This window comes from Heterodontus francisci, chromosome 4 (genome assembly GCF_036365525.1).
Source record: "Heterodontus francisci isolate sHetFra1 chromosome 4, sHetFra1.hap1, whole genome shotgun sequence".
Taxonomy (NCBI): Eukaryota; Metazoa; Chordata; class Chondrichthyes; order Heterodontiformes; family Heterodontidae; genus Heterodontus; species Heterodontus francisci.
Window position 1 is genome coordinate 14622487 of NC_090374.1, and position 22044 is coordinate 14644530.

Genomic DNA, 22044 nt, shown 5'->3' on the forward strand with positions numbered 1-22044 from the left:
CTGGCCAGAGCAGGGTTTGGAGGCTCTCTTGCCCTACTTCAGTTGTTTCAGCCCATTCCCTTTCCATTACTGTACTGCTGAAAGTCCGAGTGTATCAAGCCTGTGTCCTCAGTACCTTGCTCTATGGCAGCGAGGCCTGGACAACGTATGTCAGCCAAGAGCGACGTCTCAATTCATTCCATCTTTGCTGCCTCCGGAGAATACTTGGCATCAGGTGGCAGGACCATATCTCCAACACAGAAGTCCTCGAGGCGGCCAACATCCCCAGCTTATACACACTACTGAGTCAGCGGCGCTTGAGATGGCTTGGCCATGTGAGCCGCATGGAAGATGGCAGGATCCCCAAAGACACATTGTACAGCGAGCTCGCCACTAGTATCAGACCCACCGTCCGTCCATGTCTCCGCTTTAAAGACGTCTGCAAACGCGACATGAAGTCCTGTGACATTGATCACAAGTCGTGGGAGTCAGTTGCCAGCGTTTGCCAGAGCTGGCGGACAGCCATAAAGGCGTGTGTGGCGAGTCGAAGAGACTTAGTAGTTGGCAGGAAAAACGACAGAGGCGCAAGGGGAGAGCCAACTGTGCAACAGCCCCGACAAACAAATTTTTCTGCAGCACCTGTGGAAGAGTCTGTCACTCTAGAATTGTCCTTTATAGCTACTCCAGGCGCTGCTCCACAAACCACTGACCACCTCCAGGCGCTTACCCATTGTCTCTCGAGATAAGGAGGCCAAAGAGACTGCTGAATAAACCTGGTTCCAGGTACTGACAAAACTAAAACCCAAAGGTGGGCCCTTATCTTTCCTGATAACCACTGGTATGGACAAGGTACAAAGAGTGTTTGAGAACCTCAGGAAGCACTGCCTGGTACTGACGATATCAACAGAAGTGAAACCACAAACAGTGTCGCTTGGGTAAAGACACAGCATAAATATTTACCTTTAACAAGAAGTCATTTCTTTTTATATTTGCTTCATAACACACAACCGCACGCTTGCACACTCACACCTGCACACCCCACACCCATACACACCTGTAGGCACACAAACATCCAATACCGCACACCCCGCACCCACCCGTGCACACACCACCCCTTCACACCCCACACCCACACACTCCAACCCCTGTATATCCCACCCACTTACCCATCCACATACACACTCCTGCAGCCATAAGGACATCCACACCTGCACACACCACAGCTTCAATGCCCTCTGCTCTGGTCCAGCCTCCACTTTGTCCAGTGATCTGCTCAGGCCCTGTATCTGACAGAGATACACAGAGAGGTTTACCAGGGCCTGATATTTCTGGGGAGAAGTCACTGGATTATGACTTGACTGCGCTGCTGGTCAGTAAGAAGGGAGTCTTGAAGTAGGGAATCAATACAGTCCTACATGACGATAAGCATAGAATATAGAAATTTACAGCACAGAGGAGGCCATTTGGCCCATCTTGTCTGTACTGTTTTTTTTCCTGCGAATTTTTCCTTTTTTTTTCCCCTTGGTCCTTCTTAGATTTTTTGATAAAACTGCTAGTTTGGCCTCCAATCATATGAATTAGGAGCAGGAGTAGGCCACTCAGCATCTCGAGTCTGCTCTGCCATTCAACAAGATCATGGCTGATCTGAATGCAACCTCAACTCCACATTCCCACCTACCCCCAATAACCTTCACCCCCTTGCTGATCAAGAATCTATCTACCCTTTCCTTAAAAATATCCAAAGACTCAAAAATATCCACCGCCTTTTGAGGAAGAAAGTTCCAAAGACTCATGACCCTCTAAGAAAAATAATTTCTCATCAGTCAATCCTTTTTCCTCTTCAATACCAATATAGCTTGTGCCTCAACCACTAACCCTGGCAGCTGAATTCCACTGCCTCACAACTGTGTGTGTGAAGAAGTTTCTCCCGATCACTGTTCTAAATCTGGTCTCAGAGGCCCCTCATTCTTGATCCTTCAACTTCTGCAAACACTCTGCTTCTTAACTACCTTCATATCCACTCATAATTCTATTATATCACTTCATAATCTGTAAAAGCCCCAATTTTTCAAGAATTGACTCTTCCTTGCCTCCATCAACCCTCTGTAATAGCCAGCCTGCCTTCTTTAACCAATACGTTCACTCCAACTCCTTATCCTTTTTATCACTACTAAGTATTCAATATCCTGATAGGTGTATTTTTCGTTCTGGTCCACTATTAAGTCTAGGGGCTAAAAATTGGTTTACCCCTTTTTTTGAGCACAGGGGTCAGGTTCAAACAATGCCTGCACCCATTCAGATTGAGTTGGGCAGCACTCACCTCATCTGTATGACTGTAGTGCTCGGCTGACCAGGTCCCGCGCTACTTCCTTCTTCCAACGCTGCTGGCTGCCTCTGTGCTCAGTAGGGGGGCCAAGTAGCATTGTTCACAAACCACATGGTACAGCCAGCCAGCTCTTCTAAAAGACTCACTCCCTAGTAAACGGAGGCTGCATTCCTGAACTGAAGTGGGCTGGTAAATCATTTTGGAAGACTGCAGATGAAGGAGTGTGAGTGCATGCAAGAGTATGAGTACATGTGTGTGCGAGTGTGTCTGTGTGTGAGAAAGAGAGAGCGAGAGAGAGAGATGGAGTGTGTATGTGTGGGAGAGAGAGAGAGCTAGAGTATGTGTGGGTGTGTCTGTGGTGCAGCGTGAGAGTGTATGAGATTGTGTGCTTATGAGTGTGTGTGAGATTGAGTATGAGTGCATGCAAGAGTGTGAATGCATATGTGTGTGTGAGTCAGTGTGAGTGAATATGGGCATTTTTAAAACAAAACAATTAAACTACAACTATGAAATGCTTGCAGCTCTAGGGTTCCTCGGTGAGCCTCCAGCAACACTGCTGTCTTTCCTTTTTTGTAGAAGCACTTAACAATACATTGGACCGGGCAGTGTTCCACAAACATCTATCGCACCCCCGCACCCCCGCCTCAAACCCACTCCCTGGCAACTACGTCACTTAGGCATGCTCCTCGCTCACTCCTTGATTTATACTGGTTTGTACACTGCACCACAGAGCTAGCTGCCTGCCTGCTGGCATCGCACTCCCCTCCCCCACTTCCATCCTCCGCAAGTCAATAAAAACACTACAAGGTCAAACCAAAACAAACCAAATTAATAAATGCTTCATTTCCCCCCTCCTCCTTCCCCTTCCCTCTGAGATATAAAAGATCTCATGGTCCCATTTCAGAGGAGAGCAGAGGAATTTCCCCCAGTGTCCTGAATCAGCATCACTAAAAAAAAACAGATTATCCGGTCATTATCACATTGTTGTTTGTGGGATCTTGCTGTGTGCAAATTTGCTGCTGTGTTTTCTACATTACAACAGTGACTGCACTTCATTGGCTGCAACGTGCCGTCGCCTGTTCTGAGGTTGTGATAGGAACTATATAAATGCCAGTTTTGTCTTTCTTTGCGAATTTTGAATGCAAAATGTCACCTGATTCCCATTTTACTTCCCACCAAGAAACTGCTCTGTTTTTTTTAAACAAAGCATGGGTCAATTAGGAAGACTCTGGCTCCGAAACAGAAAACTGTGCCAAGTCCCACTCGAGAGACTTGAGCCCAGTAACTAGGCTGGCGCTCCCAGTGCAGTACTGAGGGAGTACTGCACTATCGTAGGTGCCGTCTGTCTGACGAGATGTTCAGCTAAGAACTTCATGGCACCTCCAACAATGCAGCACTCCTTCAGTACTGCACTGGGTGGGTCAACCTGGATTATGTACTCGAGTATCTGGTGTGGGGCTTGAACCCACCTTCTGACTCAGCGGTGAGAGTGCTCAGCACATTAAATAATTGCCTGCCATCTTGTCCTGGGGATGATGCACTCCTGTAGGAGACCAGACAAAGTAGGGAGAACAAAGGAACTAACTGCCAGCTACCACTTTCTCAAGGGCAATTAGGGATGAGCAATAAAATGCAGGCCTAGACAGCGACGCCCACATCCCATGAATTAATTTTTAAAAATTCAACTGAATTTCTCAACGACCTCTGGGAAATTACACAAATAACTGTCGGTTTTGGCCAAAGGGTTACTTCAAATGTTGTTTTTTCAGCAATCAGGCACAAACAGCCATTCTCTCCTTCCCCATCCCCAACGCCCCCCATCACCATCCCCCTCCTCTCCTTCCCCATCCCCCTGCTCCCCTTCCCCATCCCCCTCCTCCCCTTCCCCATCCCCCTCCCCCTCCTCCTTCCCCTGCCCTCCTTCCAGATCCCCCTCCCCCTCCCCTCCTTCCAGATCCCCCTCCCCCTCCCCTCCTTCTCCATCCCCCTCCCCCTCCCCTCCTTCTCCATCCCCCTCCCCCTCCCCCATCCCCCTCCCCCCTTCCCCCTCCCACTCCCTCCTTCCCCCTCCCCCTCCCTCCTTCCCCCTCCCCCTCCTCTCCTTCCCCATCCTCCTCTCCATCCCCATCCCCCTCCTCCTCTCCATCCCCATCCCCCTCCTCCTCTCCATCCCCATGCCCCCTTCCCCGTCCCCATCCTCTCCTTCCCCTTCACCATCCCCACCCCCCTCCCCTCCTTCCCCATCCCCCTCCCCTCCTTCCCCTTCACCATCCCCACCCCCCTCCCCTCCTTCCCCATCCCCCTCCCCTTCCCCCTCCCCTCGAACCCCAACCCCCTCCTTCCCCAACCTCCTCCTCTCCTTCCCCATCCCCATCCCCCTCCTCTCCTTCCCCATCCCCATCCCCCTCCTCTCCTTCCCCATCCCCATCCCTCTCCCCTCCTTCCCCATCCCCATCCCCTCCTCTACTCTTTCCCTGTCGCCCCCCACCTTCCTCTTCCTCTTCCCATCCCCCTCCAACTTCCTGCTCCCTTTGCCAATACCTTCCATTTTTCTCCTCCCCTTCCGCACCCCCTCCTCTTTCGCCATCCCCCTCCACCTTCCTCCTCTCTTTCCCCATCCCCCTTCACCTTCCTTCTCCCCTTCCGCATCCCCTTCCATTTTCCTCCACCTCTTCCCCACCTCCTCCCCTTCCTTTTCCCCTTCCCATCGCCCTCCTCCTTCCATTCCCCAATCCCCTCCAACTTCCTCCTCTCTTTCCCCATCCCCTTCCACCTTACTCCTTCCCTTCCCCCTCCAACTTCCTGCTCCCCTTCCCCATCCTCCTCCACCCTTCTCCCCTTCCTCATCCCCCTCCACCCTCCTCCTCCCTTTCTGCATCCACTCCATCTTTCCTCTCCCCTTCCCATCCCCCTCCACCTTCCTCCTTTCCCCCCCCCCCCCCCACTTCCAAGTGTTTAGTTTAGAAATGCCAAAATTTTGCTTTGCGTCTCCCAATAGCTTTTATTTCTGGCAAATTTATTTAAAAAGGCTCTTCAGAAAAAATGTTGCTGACCCCTGATCTAGGCTGACTGCGGAAGTGCTGCACTGTCAGAGGTGCTGCCTTTCAGATAAGAAGTTAAACCAAGGCCCCACATCTTCTCTCATGTAGACGCAAAGGATCCCAGGTCAATCAAGATGAGACGGTAGCATAGTGATTACGTTACTGGACTCTGCTGAATTATTGGAAAACCCATCTGGTTCATTAATGTCCTTTCGGGAAGGAGACCTGTCGTCCTTACCTGGTCTGGCCTACATGTGACTCTGGACCCACAGCAATGTGGTTGACTCTTAACTGCCCTCTGAAATGGCCGAGCAAGCCACACAGTTATATCAAAAAAACTGCTACAAAAAAAACTGCAATCCACAAGGACTGCAGCAGTTCAAGAAGGTGGCTCACAACCACCTTCTCAAGGGAAAGTGTGGCTGCTCACGTCCCATGAACAGGGGCGTTCTTCTCGGTCTCCTGGCCAATGTGTCTGTCTCAACCAACATCACAAAAACAGTTCATCTGGTCATTATCACAGTGCTGTTTGTGGGATCTTGCTGTGCATAACTTGGCTTCCACGTTTCCTCCATTACAACACTTCAAAACGTATTTCATTGGGTGTGCGCACTTTGGGACATCCTGGGGTTGAGAAAGGCACTATATAAATGCAAGTTCTCTCTCTCTCTCTCTTTCTTCTTCAACATTCTAAACATTCACAGAAAGTATCATTACACTCTCCACCTTTTTATTATAAAGCAGGTCCATTTGTAGAATGAGCTGAGCCCTAATTAAACCGAGACCCAGGCCCCTTATCTCTGAACAACTGCCCAACCCCTGAATGGAGAGGATTCGCAGGCCATCTGCCTAATCCGAGCTCTGCCTCGCTGCAGGTCACAGCTGAGGCAAGGACGGTATGGCTCTGAGCTCAAAAACAATCGCAGAGGCAATATTCCATCGGCAAAATATTTAAAAATTTAACATCCCTCCATAAATTAATCAGCGGCTATCTGACAAAGGGCTGGAGGATATGAAGAATACTGACTGTATGTTTCCACATTAGGGGATCTCATCCTTCATCAGCATAATTGACTATTAATAAAAAAAATTAACCTCTCCCTCCCCCTCCCCTCCTGACAACTTTCACTGGGGGACGGGTTCCGGCTCTCACTGGGGGACACAGGGCTAGTAGAGGCACTCACAGGGGGATGGGTGTCAGGTTCTGGCTCCTACTAAGGAATGGGTTCCTTGAGTCCCAGGTGTCCTCCAATGTCTCATCAATGTTGCCAATCTTAATATGCAAATTTAGACAGCAGATTTCCGCAGAGTGTACGGGAGAAACTCACAACAATGCCCGATTCTACCTACCTCTAAGTCGTACACATGGTCATACACGTACAGGTGCAAAGGAACACACACATGCAAACATACTTATACACATGTATACCTGCACACACAGACGTGTATTTACATACAAATACACACACATGCAAACATACACACACACACATGACAATATGAAAGGCACAATTCAGCCTAGTGGCGCCTCATCAGACCCTTTTCCTATCCTGAGTGGCGTGAAGCAAGGCTGTGTTCTCGCACCTACACTGTTTGGGATCTTCTTCTCCCTGCTGCTCTCACATGCGTCCAAGTCTTCAGAAGAAGGAATTTTCCTCCACACGAGATCAGATGGTAGGTTGTTCAACCTTGCCAGTCTTACAGCGAAGACCAAAGTACGGAAGGTCCTCATCAGGGAACTCCTCTTTGCCGACGATGCTGCTTTAACATCTCACACTGAAGAGTGTCTGCAGAGACTCATCGACAGGTTTGCAGCTGCCTGCAGCGAATTTGGCCTAACCATCAGCCTCAAGAAAATGAACATCATGGGACAGGACGTCAGAAATGCTCCATCCATCAATATCGGCGACCACGCTCTGGAAGTGGTTCAAGAGTTCACCTACCTAGGCTCAACTATCACCAGTAACCTGTCTCTCGATGCAGCGCATGGGAAAGGTGTCCACTGCTATGTCCTGACTGGCCAAGAGAGTGTGGGAAAATGGCGCACTGACACGGAACACAAAAGTCCAAGTGTATCAAGCCTGTGTCCTCAGTACATTGCTCTACAGCAGCGAGGCCTGGACAATGTATGTCAGCCAAGAGCGACGTCTCAATTCATTCCATCTTCGCTGCTTCCAGAGAATACTTGGCATCAGGTGACAGGACCGTATCTCCAATGCAGAAGTCCTCGAGGTGGCCAACATCCCCAGCATATACACCCTACCGAGCCAGCGGCGCTTGAGATGGCTTGGCCATGTGAGCCGCATGGAAGATGGCAGGATCCCCAAGGACACATTGTACAGCGAGCTCGTCACTGGTATCAGACTCACCGGCCGTCCATGTCTCCGCTTTAAAGACATCTGCAAACGCGACATGAAGTCCTGTGACATTGACCACAAGTCGTGGGAGTCAGTTGCCAGTGATCACCAGAGCTGGCGGACAGCCATAAAGGCGGGGCTAAAGAGTGGCGAGTCGAAGAGACAGCTTTTGGCAGGAAACAAGACAGAAGTGCAAGGAGAGAGCCAACTGCGTAACAGCCCTGACAACCAATTTTATCTGCATCATCTGTGGAAGAGTCTGTCACTCTAGAATTGGCTTTTATAGCCACTCCAGGCGCTGCTTCACAAACCACTGACCACCTCCAGGCGCGTATCCATTGTCTCTCGAGATAAGGAAGCCAAAGAGAAGAGAAGACACGCACATGCAAACATACACACACGCATGCATACAGACTCAACCTGCATTCATACAGACATGCAAACACACTTATGCATATTCGAGCTCATACACAAACGCACACGAATCAAACATAACACGTATGCACTTGTGCATGTATGGGTGTAAGAGTTGATCAGGCAGAATCTAGATATTAAATAACTATACTTTTAATGATTTCAATTGTGGTGTAACGTCCCTGTAAACATGGTTGATGCTCAGCCTAATGATTAAAAATGTATTTTATGGAACGATTTACTGCTTTTATAACTGTTCCAGACTTTGTGATATAAATCGAAAGTACAATGCAAAGTATTTAAACTTTGAGCATAGCCAGAGAACAGGAGTCCAAATTGAACATGTCTGAAATGAGAGCAGAGTAAAATCCTCTGTCGACATTACAGAATCACAGAATCATAGAATTGTTACAGTGCAGAAGGAGGCCATTCGGTCCATTGTGTCTGCACTGGCTCTCCAAAAGAGCAATGCCCTCAGTTCCATTCCCCCGCCTTCTTCCCGTAACCCTGCACATTTTTCCTTTAAATTAGTCAATACTGAACCCATCAGGGGAACAGACTTGATCAATACTTTGCTAACAACATAACCTAAGCTTAATGTTGATGCAGATTGTCAATGGTTTAAAGGATACAATAAAAATTGCATGTATATATTGCCTTTAAAGTAGTAAAACATCCAAATGTGCTTCACAGGAGCGATTATCCAACAAAATTTGACCAAGCCACATAAGGAGATATTAGGGCAGGTGACCAAAAGCTTGATCAAAGAAGTAGGTTTTAAGGAACACCTTAAAGGAGGAGAGAGGGGTAGAGAGATGGTGAAATTTAGGGTGGGAATTTGGGCTGAGACAACTGGAGGCATGGCTGCCAAGGGCAGAGTGATCAAAGTTGTTCATGAGCAAAAGGCCAGAATTGGGAGGAGTGAAAAGATGGTTCCTGCAACATTTCTAACAAGGGGACATTGGCTGTGGGAAACCTTGCCCAGCGTCTACGTGCCAGACTCTCTGACAGTGTCAGCTCCTAGAAACCAATGGGAGAGGCCACCAACCACAGAGCCATATTCCTGAAGTGGGCATTTAACTGTGAAAATATGTCATCTGTCAGTGAGCAGATAATCTAGGCTGAGACTCCAGTGCAGTACTGAGGGAGCACTGCCTGTCAGACATTAAACCAAGCCTCGTCTACCCTCTCAGGTGAATGTAAAAGATCCCTCGACACTATCTGAAGAAGGGCAGGGGAGTTCTCCATGGTGTCCTGGCCAATATTTATCCTCAACCAACATCACAGAAACAGATGATCTGGTCATTATCACATTGCTGTTTGTGGGAGCTTGCTGTGCACAAATTGGCTGCTGCGTTCCTTGCATTACGACCTTGACTAGATGTCAAAAGTACTTCAGTGACTGTAAAGCACTCTGGGATGTCCCGAGGTCATGAAACGCTCGACACAAATGCAAGTTCTTTCTACCTTTTCTACTCTCAGGTCAAACCCATGAGGCGTCTGTTCCTGTTACTGCCGTGCCTAACTGTGATCCGTACAAGGAGGTCAGAAAATTATTTAGACGATTATGAATGACTGCAAGAGGCCACTGATGGGCAGATAAGTGGCAGGTGCAGTTCAGTGTAGAAAATGTAAAGTAAGACCAGTGAACAGAAATATACTTTGAATGGTAAGATTTCAAATGGAGCAGAGGATCAGCACAGAATCACATTTGGCCCATTTTGCCCTGCCACCTTTTTGAAAGAATCAATTACAAAGAACTCACAGCACAGAAACAAGCTATTCAGCCAACAGGTCTGTGCTTGGTTTCTGCTCCATATGAGCCTCTCACCACCCCTCTTCATATAACCCTATCAGCATATTCTTCAAATTAATCCCACTCCCCCAACTGCTCTTTCCCCATAGTTCTGCAAATTTTTGCTTTACAACTGCATATCCAGTTCCCTTTTAAAAGTTATTATTAAATCTGCTTACACCACACTTTCAGGCAGTGCATTCCAGATCATAACTCACTGTGTGAAAAAAAAACTCCCCTCATCTCCCTTCTGGTTCTTTATCCAATGACCTTAAAGCTGTGTCCTCTGGTGACTGACTCTCCCGCCAGTGGAAACAGTTTCTCCTTATTTACTCTGTCAACACAGCTCAAGGCAGGAACTTGTTGTACTATGAAGTCATTCAAGTTGGTCACACAAGGAGATGATAAAAAAGGCAGAAGGAACGTGTGGTTTTGTATCCAGATGCATAGCATACAACAGGAAAGGGATAATGTACAAGACGTTAGTTAGGACACAATTTGAGTATTAGACAGTTTTTAGAATCCCATTGAAAGGTGCAGGCTTGCTTCACTGGGATGTGACCAGGGATGAAGGGGATTGTTATACAGAATGGTAAGATTTTTTTTTGGAGTTGCATCTATATAGAATAGGAAGATAGAAACAGGAGGAGGCCATTCAGCCCCTCAAGCCTGTACCATCATTCAACAGAATCATAGAATGGTTACAGCACAGATGGTGGCCATTCAGCCCATTGAGCCCAGGCTGGCTCTCTGCAAGAGCAATTTAGCTAGTCCCATTCCCTCACCCTTTCCCTTGCAAATTTTCTCCCTTCAGGTTTATCCAATTTCCTTTATGAAAGCCACGATTGAATCTGCCTCCATCACACTCTCAGGCAGTGCATCCCAGATCCTAACCACTTGCTACATGAAAAAAGTTTTTCCTCATGTCACCTTTGGTTCTTTTGCTAATAGCCTTAAATCAGTGACCTCGGGTTCTCGATCCTTCTGCCAATGGGAACAGTTTCTCCCTATCTACTCTTGTCTAAACCCCCCCAAGATTTTGAATACCTCTACCAAATCTCCTCTTAACCTTCTCCAAGGATAACTGCCCCAACTTCTCCAATCTATCCACATAATTGAAGTCCCTCAACCCTCATTTAGAGTTCAGCCCAGCAGAGGCTCATGTGAATCATCTGCTCCAATATATTACACAGATTAATATATCCCAAGCACTATCAGCCTACACCACATCATATAGACAGGACTGAGAGGGTTAATGTTCATAAAGTATATATACAGGACTGAAAGGGTTAATAAGGCAGCTGTCACTCTTTAAATTGCGGAACATACAGTAAGACCAGAGGTTCGTATTCTTTAGTCTTGTCCAGATAATCTGACACAGAGTTCCACATCATATCACTGCCCCCTTCGTGGCCTTGACGCATCAACAGAGCGTCTCCCCACACCATGTCTGATACATCAGGAGAGGACACATGTTCACACAGACCATCACAGAACATTCCTCCTCCCAGCCCCAGCAGCTGTGTAATAGAAAAAGAGAAAAGATATTTTTTCTTCATCCAGAGGATGGGATGTTAGCAAGACTAACATTTGTTGCCTATCCCTAATTGCCCTTGAGAAGGTGGTGGTGAGCTACCTCCTTGAAATCGCTGCAGTAGGTGTAGGTTCACACACAGTGCTGTTAGAAAGGGCGTTCCAGGATTTTGCATTTTCACAGTGCCTTTCACGGCCTCATCATGTCCCAAAGTGCATTACAGCCAATTGGGTACTTTTTGAAGTGTAGTTACTGTTGTAGTGTAGCAGCTAATTTGTGCACAAAAAAATCCCACAAACATCAATGTAGTAATAACTAAGACTAATGTAGGCATTATGATTGCTGAAGCCCCCACTATCAGCATCCTGGGAGTTACCATTGATCAGAAACTGAACTGGAGTCACCAAATAAATACCGTGGCTACAAGAGCAGGTCAGAGGCTGGGAATCCTGAGGCGAGTAACTCACCTCCAGACACCCCAAAGCCTGTCCACCATCTACAAAGCACAAGTCAGGAGTGTGATGGAATAGTCTCCACTTGCCTGGATGGGTGCAGCTCCAACAACACTCAAGAAGCTCGACACCATCCAGGACAAAGCAGCCCACTTGATTGGCACACCATCTACAAACATTCACTCCCTCCACCACCGACGCACAGTGGCAGCAGTGTGTACCATCTACAAGATGCACTGCGGCAATGCACCAAGGCTCCTTAGACAGCACCTTCCAAACCCGCGACCTCTACCAACTAGAAGGACAAGGGCAGCAAATACATGGGAACATCACCACCTGCAAGTTCCCCTCCAAGCCACACACCATCCTGACTTAGAACTATATCGCCATTCCTTCACTGTTGCTGGGTCAAAATCCTGGAACTCCCTTCCTAACAGCACTGTGGATATACCCAAGCCCCAAGGACTGCAGCGGTTCAAGAAGGCAGCTCACCACCACCTTCTCAAGGGCAATTAGTGATGGGCAATAAATGCTGGCCTAGCCAGTGACACCCACATCCCATGAATGAAATTAAAAAAGTCACGAGAAGTTGCGTACATTGAAAGCAGCATGTGAACCTGCATCCCACTTCTCTCAGTGAGGCACAGGCCAGACACACTGCTCAGGCAGGATAGAAAAAAACATTAAAATACACTAACAATCCAAAGAATAGTTCGGAGCCCACCGTGGCAGTCGGGATGTCCTGTGGTCAAAGCTGCCAAGGTATCAATCCCCTGCAAGCCATTGGCTATCTCACTGGAAACCCACGGGATATTAAAATCTACCCCGTAAGCCAGGACCTACTGCTTCTGAAACCATGCTGACTTTCCTTATTATCTCATTATTCTTTATATAGACAGATACAATACAGAAGGTTAAGGGGTTATTTGATTGAGGTTTTTAAGTTCCACTCAAGCCTCCTCCCATCTGTCCTCATCTAAATCGATCATTATAACCCTGTATTCTCTTTTCCTTCATATGCTTGTCTTGCTTCCCCTTAAATGCATCTATACTATTTGCTTCAACCAATCCCTGTGGTAGCGGGTTCCACATTTTCACCATTCTCTGGTTATAGAAGTTTCTTCTGAATTCCCTATTGGATTTCTTGGTGACTATCTTATATTGATGGAGTGTAGTTTTGCTGTTCCCCACAAGTGAAAACATTCTCTCTGTAGCCACTCTATCAAAACCTTTCCTAATTTTAATGAGCTCTATTAGGTCACCCCTCAGCCTTTTTTCAAGAGAAGAGATCCAGCCTGTTCATCCTGCCCTGATATGTGTTTACCCACACACTTCTGGTATCACCCTAGCAAATCTTCTCTGCGCCCTCTCCAGTGCCTCGATATCCCTTATATATGGCCAGCAGAATTGCACTCGAAATGTTGTCTAACCAAGGTTCAGTACAGGTTTAGGATAACTTTCCTACTTTTCAGTCCTATCCCTCTAGAAATAGAACCTAGTGCTTGGTTTGCTTTTATTTCCTGGCTAACCTGTGGCACAACTTTTAGTGATTGGTGCATTCGTACTCTTTGTTCTTCTTCCTTTTAGACTCACACTTTCCAAGTAATAAATGAACTCCTTGTTCTTCCTACCAAAATGTACTACTTCACATTTATCTGTGTTGAATTCATTTGCCAATTATTTGCACTGTCTGCAACTCTTATTAATGTTCTCCTGTAATTTGTAGCAGTCCTCTTCAGTCCTCCTCAGTATTGACTATTCCCCCAACTTGGTGTCATCTGCAAATTTAGAAATTGTGTTTTTGATTCCAAAGTCCAAGTCGTTAATGTAAATTGTGAACAGCAGTGGTCCCAACATCGATCCTTGTGGAACACTACTTCCTACCTTCTGCCACTCTGGATAATTTTAAAAGAGTTGATAGGATAGAGAGAGAGAGAGAAACTTTTTCCACGAGTGGGTAAGTCCAGGACAGGGAGATGTAACCTTAAAATCAGAGCTAGGCCATTCAGAAGAGAATAAAATAAAAACAAAAAATGCTGGAAATACTCAGCAGGTCTGGCAGCATCTGTGGAGAGAGAAGCAGAGCTAACATTTCAGGTCAGTAACCCTTCATCAGAACTGGTAGAAGTTAGGAAACACTTCTTCACACAAAGGGTGATAGAAGTGTGGAACTCGCTCCCACAACAAGTAGTAGATGCCTTCTCAACTAATAATTTTAAAGCTAAGATCGCTAACTGTTTGGTAGCCAAGAGTATGAAGGGATATGGAGGCAAGGTGGGTGGATGGAGTTAAGAAGCAGATAAGCCATGATCTCATTGAATGACAGAACAGACATGAGGGGCTGAACAGCCTCCTCCTGTTCCTATGTTTCTAGAACACATGTTTCTACAGCTATTCCCATCCCCAGACTGTCCCAAAGTACTAAAATCCAGGGTGTGGAGTGTAGTGGTTATGTTACTGGACTAATAATCCAGAGAAAGTGAGTGCAATTCCCACCAGTTTGAGAATTTATAATTCAGTTAAAGCAAAATCTGGAAATATAAAGCTGGTTTTGGTAAAAGTGACATTTAAGTTGTTGGATTATTGCAGAAACACAATTTGTTCATTATTTTAAGGGTGGTTACAGGCGGAGTGGGGCCAATTAGGGACCAAAAGGGAGATTTATGCATGGAAGCAGGGGGAATAGCTGAGGTAGTAAATGAATAGTTTGCACCTGACTTTACCAAATAAGAAGGCGGCACCCAGGCCACAGTAAAAGAGCAGGTAATTAATACACTAGAGGATTTAAAATTGATAAGGAGGAGGTATCAGATAGTCTGTCTATACTTAAAGTTGATAAAGCACCAGGGCATGAAGAGATGCATCCAAGGAAACTGAGGGAAGTGAGAGCGATATTGTGGAGGCACTGGCCATAATTTTCCAGTCTCCCTTAGACTCAGGGTGGTGCCAGAGGACTAGAGAGTTGCAAATGTTACTCCCTTGTTCAAAAAGCCCAGCAAATACAGGCCAGTCAGTTTAACTTCGGTGGTCGGGAAACTGCGAGAAACAATAATTCGGGACCAAATTAACAGTCACATGGATAAATGTGGGTTAATTAAGGAAAGCCAGCACTGATTCATTAAGGGAAAATCATGTTTAACTAACTTAGAGTTTTTTGAGGAGGTAACAGAGAGGGGGGTTGATGAGGGTAATGCTGTTGATGTCATGTACATGGACTTCCAAAAGGTGTTTGATACAGTGCCACACATCAGACTTGTGAGCAAAGTTATTGCTCATGGAATAAAAGAGACAGTAGCAACATAGATACGAAACAGGAAACAGACAGTAATGGTAAATAGATGTTTTTTGGGCTGGAGGAAGGTTTGTCGCGGAGCTCCCCAGGGGTCAGTGTTGGGACCCTTGCTCTTCCTGATATATATTAATGACCTGGACCTTGGCGTACAGGGCACAATTTCAAAATCTGTGGCTGATACAAAACTTGGAAGCATATACAATGCTTCCACTGTATCAAACGCCTTTTGGAAGTCCATGTAACTGTGAGGAGGATAGTATAGAACTTCAAAAGGACATGGACAAATTAGTGGAATGGGCTGACGGGGGCAGATGAAATTCAATGCAGAGAAGTGTGATTCATTTTGGGAGGAAGAACATGGAGAGACAATATAAAATAAGGGTACAATTCTAAAGGGGGTGCAGGAGTAGAGGGACCTGGGGGTATATGTGCATAAGTCATTGAAGGTGGCAGGACAGGTTGAGAGAGCAGTTAATAAAGCAAACAATATCCTGGGCTTTATTAATAGGGTCATAGAGTTCAAGAGCAGGAGGTTATGTTGAACTTGTACAAGACACTAGTTTGGCCTCAGCTGGAGTATATGAAAGATGTGAAGTCATTGGAGAGAATACAGAAACGATTCACGAGAATGGTTCCGGAGATGAGGAACTTCAGTTATGAAGATAGATTGGAGAAGTTGGAACTGTTTTCCTTGAAGAAGAGAAGGCTGAGAGAAGATTTGATAGAGGTATTCAAAATCATGAGGGGTCTGGACAGAGTGGATCAGGAAAAACTTCCCACTCATGAAAGGATAGAGAACAAGAGGGCACAGATTAAAGTATTGGCAAAAGAAGCAATGGCGACATGAGGAAAATCTTTTTCAATCAGTGAGTGGTTAAGGTCTGGAATGTGCTGCCTGAGAGTGTGGTGGAGGCAGGTTCAATCGAGGCATTCAAAAGGGAATTAGACTGTTATCTGAAAAGGAAGAATGTGCAGGGTTACAGGGAGAAGGCAGGGGAATGGCACTAGATGAATTGCTCATTTGGAGAGCTGATGCGGACACAATGGGCTGAATGGCCCTCTTCTGCGCTGTAACAAGTCCATGATTATGTGGTTCTGTGCATGTCCCTTATGGGGGCAGTTCAGAGCAATCAACGTTGGTGTGTGACAGGAGTTATGTATAGGCCCAGATCAGGTAAGAACAAAGAACAAATAACAGTACAGCACAGGAACAGACCATTCGGCCCTCCAAGCCTGCGCTGATCTTGATGCCTGCCTAAACTAAAACCTTCTGCACTTCCGGGGTCCGTATCCCTCTATTCCCATCCTATTCATGTATTTGTCAAGATGGACGACAGGTTTCCTTTCCTCAAGGATATTAGCGAACCAGTTGGACCCTGACACTGGCTCTTGTTGATTACCTGTAAAACAGGACTGAAGAGATCCTACCCTATTGTGTCTCTATCTGTCGGTGTCTCTATCTGCCATCTCTCTCTCTGCCATCTCTCTCTCTCTCTCTCTTTCTTTGCATGACTGTTTGGTTGCATACGCTTTCTGTCTCCGTCTCGCTCCCTCCAACTGTTTACTTATTAATTTCCTTCTATCCGCTTTGCCCAAAAGCATGCTGAATTATTAACGGCCAACCAATGCTGAGTCATAGTTCCGTTCTCAAAGGACATTAATGAGCAGGTGGAATGGGCTTTCCAAGGAAGAGATCCAATTGCAGTGACATTCACATCAAACAGGACAATAGGGAGCAGAGCAAAACAACCAGCTTCACAGGATGCACTGGACTTGGTTAGCAAACGAATCGGAAAGTTCTCCACACTCTCATCACAGAGCATCTAACGCGCCAACACGACCATCTCCGCTTCTGGTATTAAAGGGAATGCTGTTTCCAAGAACCCTTGTTAAGGGTTCAAAGGGCACCAATAAGCCACTTGTCTGAATTGTTAAACTGTTCAACCCACTTGGAGGTTAACAGGAGAGCAAGTCCTTATGACCTCAAGCTGCGCAACTCTGCTCTAAGTAGGCAGGTTACCCCTTGCCACCCTCAATCTTGGATGCCCAACCTCACCCTCTCATTACAACAACAACAACCTGCATTTACACAGTGCCTTTAACGTAGTAAAAACATCCCAAAGCACCTTCCAGGAGCATATTCAAATAAACTTTAACACCGAGCCAGATAAATAGATCCACTGAAATGAGAACAGAAAGTGCTGGAAATACTCAGCAGGTCTGGCAGCATCTGTATGGAGAGAAACAGAGTTAATGTTTCAGGTCTGTGACCTTTCATCGGAATTGGCAAAAGTTAGAAATGTAACAGTCTTGAGTAGGTGGAAGGGTGGAAGTGGTGGGGGGCGGGGAAGAAAAACAAGAAAGGAGGGTGATAGGATGGAGGAGGGAAGAGATTAAATGACAGATGTCATGGAACAGAATGTAAATGGAGTGCTAAATAGTTATAGTGAAAGAGAAAAGTCCAGAGAGAGTGCTAATGGCAGAATAATGAACAGCTCTGTACGAAAGCAAAAAACATCAAAAACAAAGACTAGAACATGGTTAAAAAACATTAAAAAATGAAAGTCATAAATAAATAAAAAATAATGGGGCTCATGGTCTGAAATTGTTGAACTCAACATTGAGTCCAGAAGACTAATCGGATGATGAGGTGCTGGCCCGCGAGCTTGCGTTGAGCTTCATTGAAACACTGTAGCAGGCCGAGGACATAAATGTGGGCATGACAGCAGGGTAATGAATTAAAATGGCAAGCAACTGGAAGCTCAGGATCATGCTTGCGGACTGAGCGGAGGTGTTCTGACAGGGGAGGGGAGGGGAAGGGAAGGGGTTCCTGTCAGCATTCCAAAAGGGATCGTTTCCTTAACAACACCGTGGCCCACTCCTCCATTACCCCCGACATCTCGTTCCCTTCCCACGGCAGCTTCCCATGCAATCGCAGGAGGTGTAATGTCTGCCTTTTTATCTTCTCACCATCCAAGGCCCCAAACATTCCAGGTGAAGCATTCCATTTAGTATTCTGTATTCGCTGCTCACAATGCGGTCAACTCTACATCGGGGAGACCAAACGCAGATTGGGTGATGCCTTTGTGGAACACCTCCGTTCAGTCTGCAAGCATGACCCCGAGCTTCCGGTTTCTTGCCATTTCAATTCACCACCCTGTTCTCATGCCCACATTTCTGTCCTTGGTTTGCTGCAGTGTTCCAGTGAGCATCAACCAAGCTCGAAGAGCAGCTCCTCATCTTCTGATTAGGCACTCTACAACCTTCCGGACTGAACATTGAGTTCAATCATTTCAGAGCATGACTGGCCCTTTTTTATCATTATTTTATTTTATTTTGTTTTGGCATTTTTTTTTTAACCATGTGCCTGCCTGAAACTTGTTTTTCATGTTTGTGCTTTTGGACAAGCTGTTCATTACTCTGTCATTAACACTCTGCACTAATGCTTTGTTTTTCATAACTTTGTCAGTTAATCTTTCCTGCCCTCTGTCCTATCACACATCTTCCCTTTTGTCTCTTGCCGCCCCCCCACCAACCCCCCGCGTCAGTTGCTTAAAACTTTTACAGTTTTAACTTTTGTCAGTTCTGATGAAAAGTCACAGACCTGAAACGTTATCTCTGCTTCTCTCTCCACAGATGCTGCCAGACCTGCGAAGTATCTCCAGGACTTTCTGTTTTTATTTTATCTCTTTCAAAGCACAGGCTTATAATAGGCTGAATGGCCAATCCAGGGTTACTGCCCCTGTTCTCTGTCTATATCCTGGTGCAATGTGTTATAATTTACAGTCTAATAGGCACATCTTTTAATCTTTTAATGGCAAAGAGCATTCCTTTCTCAGAGAGTTCTTGGAATGAACTTGAATGACCCCTACTTCTACCTCAGATTGTGTGGCAGATTGCAACTCTGTGAGTTAAAAGGGATTACATGGAACCAAATCACAAGTAAATCACCTTACACAGCCTGCAGTCTGTCATGTTTCGGTTTAAACATTGAGTTTAATGACTTGTCTCAAAGCCGCAATTAGAATTTCATGCCACTGTGCTTCGAAAGCGCTGGTCAGCCTCTCCCAGTGAAGAGTTTAGCTGCTCAGAGCTCCACACTGAGAGATAAGTGTCCAGGCTAGTCGGCACATTCTCGTCCCGCTGATGGTGCAGTGGATAGTTCAGGAGAAGCACTAATGGAATCACAACAATACCAACTTGTATTTATATAGCACCTTTACCGTGGTAAAACATCCAAAAGGCGCTTCACAGGAGTGTTATCAAACAAAATCTGACACCGAACCGCGTAAGGAAATATGAGGACAGGTGACTAAAGGCTTGGTCAAAGAGGCAGGTTTTAAGGAGCGTCTTGAGAAAGAAAGACTTGTATTTATATAGCGCCTTTCATGACCTCAAGATATCCCAAAGCACTTTACGCCAATAAAGTTATCACTGTTGTAGTAAACATGGCAGTCAGTTTGCATACAGCAAGTTCTCATAAACAGCAATGCGCTGACCATAGAAATTACAGAAATCATAGAATCATAGAAATTTACAGCATGGATGGAGGCCCAACCAGCTGACATGTAGCCATTCAACCACACAGCTAATTTTTGTATCATCTTCAAACTTCTTAATCATAGCCCCTACATTCAATTCCAATTCATCGATGTGTACCGCAAAACGTAAGGGACCTAATACTGAGTCTGGCGGAACCCCACTGGAAACAGGCTTCCAGTCACAAAACACCCATCAACCATTATCCTTTGTTTCCTGCCCCTGAGCCAATTTTGGATCCAACTTGCCACTTTGCCTCGGATCCCATGGGATTTTACTTTTGTGACGAGTCTGCCATGTGGGACCTTATAAAAAGCCTTGCTAAAATCCAGATACGCTGCATCAAAAAATTCAATCAAGTTACCGTCACGAAAACGTGCTAAGCCGAAAGATGATTTTTTAATCCAGCGGCTGGAAACCTGAATTAAATCTTTTAAATATGAAAAAAGAAACAGATAAAATATGACTTTACTAGCAGCTAAGATGGCCACCCTAATTTGCATTACTATATTCCACATTCCAGTGCATCGAGGTGGAAACGAGTTGTCTGCGCAGTCCCAAGAACAATGACCTGGGAAATTTGAGTGAACTACCTAAACTGCTTCCATTAGCAAGACATTAAGGCAATCACTTGAGACATTAAACTAGTGGAGACAAACTACTCAAACCTAATCACTTGAACAATGTGGCCCTGGTTGAGAGAAGGGAATTCCTAGACATAAACTGATTAAGTTGCAAGAGGGAATACACACTGATAGTCATCATGTTGAATCACTGGGTGATGGTCATGTGACATGCCCACCAGCTGTGTGCTTAAGCTGGTGTTTTCTCTGCAGCAACCAGACAAGCAGCTAGACACCGAAAAGAGAAGACCCCGAGTGGGGTCCCTCCTCTCTCAAGTCCACCTTGCAAACTAAGAACCTTGCCTGTTGCCGTAACCACCTCGGCTTAACACTGCTGTAGACAAAGACCCTGTGAAGGAAATTACCCGCATCGGTGTCTCCAGGAGAACCACCGAATCGGCTGTCCGAATCTACAAACCGGAAGCCTAAGGACCACCGAATTCACTCTGAAGCCAGCTGAGTCACCAAATTCCACAGATTGTATACCCCTTTTTATTGCTCTGGCATCTAATCCAACCAATCTATGCTTCCACACTCAGTAACCTATTTGTGTGTGTGTGTGTGTGTGTGAAAGTTGGAGCATAGTTTATTATTTTACTTAGATCGGTTTAAGTACAACAAGGCTAACCTCTTTCTTTGATAAACTCAAGAAAACCTGTCCGATTGGTTCTTTTTATGATCGTAGCACGTAAATAGTTAAATACTCACTGAATTGGCAAGCAGCTCCACTTTAAACAAAGAAATAAACCTGTTGTGGTCAAACAAGAAGAGGAACAAGAGGAGAGCCCTTTGACCCCTCCTCATCTGTTCGTAACATTAGGCAGACATGATCTTCTCTTAACAAATCGGTGTTGACTGTCTTTGATTAATCTGTGTCTTTCTAAATGTCCCTCAGAACTTTTTACAATAATTTTCCCACCACTGAGGTTAGGTTGACTAGCCTGTAATTACTATCCCTTTCTCCCTTTTTAAACAATGATAGACATATAAATAGTAAAAGGGTGGTAAAAGGAGGGGTTGGGCCAATTAGAGAGCATAAATTTGATTTACACATGGAGGCAAAGGGCATAGCTGAGGTATTAAATGAATAATTTGCATCTGTCTTTACCAAGTGTCATGCAGGCCCCCTCCGGCCACATGGACATTAAACTTCAATTTGTTGCTGGGAAGAACAGAGGGCCTATTACAAGGAATTGCCAAGTCCCTAGCTGGAAAGACATTTTTTCATACTAGCAGACAGTGTTGGAACGAAGGAACCAGTCCCAGCTCCCAATAAACAGAAGACGTGGTCAGACCAGTTTCGTCACATGACTAAAGTTTTTTTTGAACTCGCCACAGAGATTTGAACTGGCAGAAAGCTCCTGGATTGAGAACATCTCTCTCCTGTTTGCTCTCTTCTCTTTCTCACCAGCTTTGGAATCCATTGAAGACACATGAAACCCAAGAGAGAAAAGTCTCCAACAGTGAACAAGGTTCAAAAAGAATACTAGGCCCCAACGAAAAGCAAGAATTACCTACAAAAGGACTCTACAGTGAGCTCGAAGCACAGTAATAAGAAACTCTTTAGATATTGCCACAAACCTTTCCACTTTATTTTTTCTTCTGCTCTTTTCTGTTTCTATTTGCATGTGCGTATCGCGTATACATGCTAGTGTGGGGCGCGGCATGTATCCATAGGGGTTAACCCAATTA

General features: G+C 45.7%; 1 protein-coding gene across 5 annotated transcripts in view; it reads right to left on the bottom strand.

Moving 5' to 3' along the window:
- The window catches only part of tesk1b (testis associated actin remodelling kinase 1b), a 177051-nt gene that overhangs the window by 140376 nt on the left and 14631 nt on the right, over positions 1–22044 (bottom strand). Inside the window, exon 1 of one of the 5 annotated variants that reach the window (XM_068029187.1) lies at positions 10131–10193. The exons of the other annotated variants lie outside the window; for them this stretch is intronic. The gene's annotated coding sequence lies outside the window, so the exon portion shown is untranslated. Of the gene's footprint in view, positions 1–10130; positions 10194–22044 lie in introns of those variants that run through there. 5 annotated transcript variants of the gene reach the window in all.